The sequence below is a fragment of the Ailuropoda melanoleuca genome, unplaced genomic scaffold, assembly GCF_002007445.2.
Source record: "Ailuropoda melanoleuca isolate Jingjing unplaced genomic scaffold, ASM200744v2 unplaced-scaffold8469, whole genome shotgun sequence".
NCBI classification, from domain to species: Eukaryota; Metazoa; Chordata; class Mammalia; order Carnivora; family Ursidae; genus Ailuropoda; species Ailuropoda melanoleuca.
The window spans coordinates 20,586-25,414 of record NW_023253846.1 but is presented as its reverse complement, the minus strand read 5'-3'; positions in this window follow the sequence as shown (position 1 = coordinate 25,414).

The window sequence follows — 4,829 nt, the reverse complement described above, 5'->3', positions numbered from 1 at the left end:
TAAATACCTAATTTCCACCAGGAAGTTTATGTGGTAAAGCCAATTCCTGGGGAATCAATTAAACCCCAAACGGTCCACATAGCACATTTTGATAACTATATTTCAATATAATTGGTTTTCCTTACACTGCTATGTATCTTAGTTTATGTGTTTGCAATATTATTCTAATGAGGAGGCTTTGAGATTGACTGAAGCACAGAGGGGTCTGCGGTACACACAAGACTAAAAACTCTTGGAGTGGGGACATAACACCAGTGAAGCCTGGTTGTCTGATTGGAACCCAAGCTCTATACCACTTACTAGGCTTCTGGTTTGGGGCAAGTTTGTCAACTTCTATCCTGGTTTTCACATCATTCTTTTAGCAGAGTTTGCAAGTCAACAGCCTGCATTCCCAACATGTTTTTGTCTTTCCTCAAAGGTTTATAAAGAAATCAAACTCATTTAATAAAATTAGATAATGGGAGATTTCATAGGAAAATAGAGCTTGATAGATTTTCTTAAAAAACAAAAGAAAAACAAACCTGCCAACATTAAGCCAGAATTCTAAGCTGTAAATGAGTTTTTAGATAGGGCTAACACCAGAGATCTTATCTGTTTTGTCTTGCACTAGGTAATATGCACTTTTTATAACCTTCTCAGGTGATCTGACGAAAGTCTTGTCTTACTTATTTTTTCTACAGTGGATCACAGGGTACTAAACATATAGTTTGCACTTGAAGACTATATTGGAGCTACAGAAGAAAAGTTATCCTGGTCTTCTTATCTCTTTACAACCTTTCCTGTATAATCCTGAATTTGCTTACTTAACCAGAACACTGAATCTTAGGTTATAAGGTGAAGTGACTTGGAACTGTTAGCCCAGCAATTTCTGGAACTAGGGTTCCCGTTTACCTCTTCTCTTCTTTTCCCATCACCTTACATCCTAAAACTACGTCCCAGAATCTTTTCTCCTCTCATACCCTGAAATAATCTTACTGGCTTTTTGATGTCAGTTCAGAATGGCATTTTGGTGTGTTTTCATTGGGGGGATGACATGCAAGTTGGTGGAAACCTTTACATTAAGGTGACAGAGAATACCTGGAGGGGAGCAGGAAGGATTATAGAAGAGAGCTGGACATCCCCAGTGAGGCATATAAAGCTCAGCACTTGTCTCTCCAAGGGTGAAATATTCTGATTTAATGCTGATTTTAACATTGCTCATTTTACTACTGATGAAGATGATGCATGTATTTATTCTCAAATATTTATTACTAAAAGCTTAAAATGTGACAGGCTTCATTCTATGTATCGCAGAAAAAAATACTAATGTGTTTAGGGAATATACAATAACAAATTCTTACAGTGTTTAGTAAGACATGAATCATTGGACTCTTGCTTACCTCCTTATTTTACATTCCTTTCCCCCTGAAACACTAATTTTACACTTCCTCCATGTGCTACACTCCATTCTTTTGAGGGCTTTAGACATGCTATTTTATCTGCTTAATTGTTACAACAACACTACAAAGTGTGTGTCGGGGGTAAAAGTATAGTTTTTGTATGCAATTAAAGTTTAGCTGTTATCAGTCCGAAACAGACAGTTATAACAAGATTTTTTTTTTTGCAAGCCTCACGATAATCACAAAGAATAAAATCTGCAGCAATACAAGAAAAGATAAAGAGAAAAGAATCAAAACATACCATTACAAAGAAGCAGCACATTGAAAGTAAAGATGAGGAGAAGAGGAACAAAAGGAGCTACAAAACAGAAAACAACAAAACAGCAATAGTAAGTCCTTATCTAAAAATAATTACTTTAAATGTAAATAGATTAAACTCACCAAAAAAAGGACATAGGGTCACTGAAGGGATAAAAGGCAAGATCCAACTATATGCTGTGCATAAGGTATCTGCTTTAGATTTAAGGACACACACAGGCTCAAAATGAACGGTTGGAAAAATATATTTCATTCAAATGATAACCAAAAGACAGGAGGAGTATACTTATATTGAAAAAAAAAAAGATTTTAAGTCAAAAACCGTCACAAGAGCAACGAAGTTCATTATGTAATGGTAACGGGTCAATTCAACAGGAAGATGTAACAATTAGAAATATATATGCACATGAGAACACCTAAATATATAAAGCTAACATTGACATATCTGAAGGGAGAAATAGCAACACAATAAAGTAGGCTTCAATACCCCAAATGATAATGGACAGATGATCCAGACTAAATATCAGTAAGGAAACAGCAGGTGCGAACAACACTACAGACCAAATGGACCTAACAGACATATACAGAACATTTCACCCAACAGGACCAGAATATACATTCTTCTCAAGTACACATGAAACACTCTCCAGAAAAGATCACATGCTAGGTCACAAAACAAGTCATTACAAATTTAAGAAGACTGAAATCATCCCAAGCATCTTTTCCAACCATACTTGAATGAAACTAGAAATCAATTCCAAAGGGAAATGGAAAAAATCACAAATATGTGTAAATTAGCATACTTTCAAACAACCATTGTATAAAAAAAAAAAAGAAAACCAGATATTAGACCATATCTCAAGACAAATGAAAATGAAAACACAACACACCAAAATTTATGGGATGCACACCTTCCTGGGTTTCCAGGATTATTTAAAGGATATAAAACCAGAATCCCTTTTCCTATAGATTCTGACCTTCTCAATTTCTCTTGACTTATAGGAAGTTTTATTCTTGAACTACCACAGGATAAAATGAATTGACAATTAAAAGTCCTACACATGATAATAGTTCTTGAAAGGACCTCATAGAAGATCTAATCAGATCAGAGGTTTGTACAAGGTCCCATAATTAATGGCAGAATTCAACAGGCAGAATTCGATAGGGACAACGACTTATCTCTGAAATTCTCTCTACCTCAATATTTCTGTGATTACTATGATACAAAGAATGGCGGAACAGTACCAATGAAAACACAAAAGGACAGTTAGAAAAACATAATTACTTTAAAAATTGTACCAAATCACTGCTTCTGACTGTGCTCTGAGTCAAATGCTAGGGCAGATATTAAAAACAAATTTACAAGCAAATGAATAACAACAACAAAAACAAGCAAGGGCAAAGTTTCTGTTCTTAAAATGCTTATAAATTACAAGAAGAAAAGACACAGACTTAAGAAATGGTTAAGCAACAATCTAAAGCAATGTATAAAATCAATAATGCAGGAAATATTAGCTGTGAGAAGAGAGAGAAGTTAATAAAAGAGAGAGAGAAGTTAATAAAAGAATTGAAAAAGTCTCCTCTGAAGAGGTGGGGCTTAGGTTAAACTTTGAAGGGGTGTGTTATAAAATCATACTGTCTTGGTTCTAAAACCATTACAGTTTTTTGAAATGCAAACTGTAACATCTTCTAAGTAAAGTAGGTTTTCTGGTACAAGGGAACGGGGGAGCACGAACTGTTAAGTGACCAGAAAAAATGGCACATGAAACAAATGACTTTTTTTTCAAGTTTTTGATAATAAAGTGTCACAAATCCCCAGCTACATCATCAACATCATCAAATGAAAGGCCACATTCCTGATTTCCTTGTGGCTCCTAGAATGAGCAGTTCTTTGAGCAGAAACAATGGAAAATTTGCACAATGGACTTTCTTTCTTTCTTTCTTTCTTTCTTTCTTTCTTTCTTTCTTTCTTTCTTTCTTTCTTCCTTCTTTCTTTTTCTTTTTCTTTTTCTTTTTCTTTTTCTTTCTTTCTCTCTCTCTCTTTCTTTCTTTGCTGGGAAAGAAATACATCTAAAGGGATTTTGGTACCAGGAACTCTGTCTGGGGCTGATGGCTTGCTGCTGTAGCTCATCCAGTCTCAAACAAATCTCAATTTTATTGTGTATGTGTACATTTGATTTTTGAACAATATTAAATATTCTGATATCCCTATATACATTTATTCCTGGTTGTATTTATTAGAGTATACTGAGAGATCAACTTATAAAACAAGGTCAACAGAGGTAAATGGAGAACAGGGAAAATAATTAAAAGAATAATAAAAAAGAGAAGAAAAAATTTGCTCTACTGAACCACACTACACACAGTTTTAATTAGGCTAATGACTCTCTGAGGTGAAGAAATGGCATTATAAAATTAGGTTATTTCCTGAAATTGTTTTCTAGGTTTGTCTTTTACAGAGTTGGGATGCAGTGTTATAGGACAGGTAAAAAGGGAATGCTCAGATAACTTATTGTCAGCAGAGAATATGAAGCAAGGAGGGAGAGGACCGTGTAGGTGGAGGGCTTAAAATGGAGAATGGGAGTCCATTGTGCAAATTTTCCTAGGTTGATGCTTATGTCAACCGTCTGGATTTTGTCTTTGGGGTTAAGTTCCCATGTTGTTCTCTTAATACTGGGAATCTTATTATTTTCAAGCACATGTAAATTTCCAGATAATGAAACTCATGACATTTATATGGCTATAATCCCAGAAGTGTGTATGTTAAGATGCTAAACTGGAACACAAAATATGTAGTCTGACAAAAGATTTGCAACATTCCTTACCCTGATGAGCCAACCGTATGCTATTGATCAGAACGAAATATGACAGACTCAACTTGGAACCTTGATCTAATCAACAGAGTTGAGAAGGTGGGAGAACAGATCTGTAACATTCAGAGTATCATAAATAAACCAAAGGTATTTAAATTTTTTAAAAAATATTTTATTTATCTGACAGAGAGACAGCCAGCATTTAATCAGGGGGAAAATAGCTCAGATCCTTTAGGATATAACCATTCATCTTTTGAATACAGAAACAATATAACAAACAGTATAGCACTAAAATAACTTGTTACTGCTTAGAAAATAA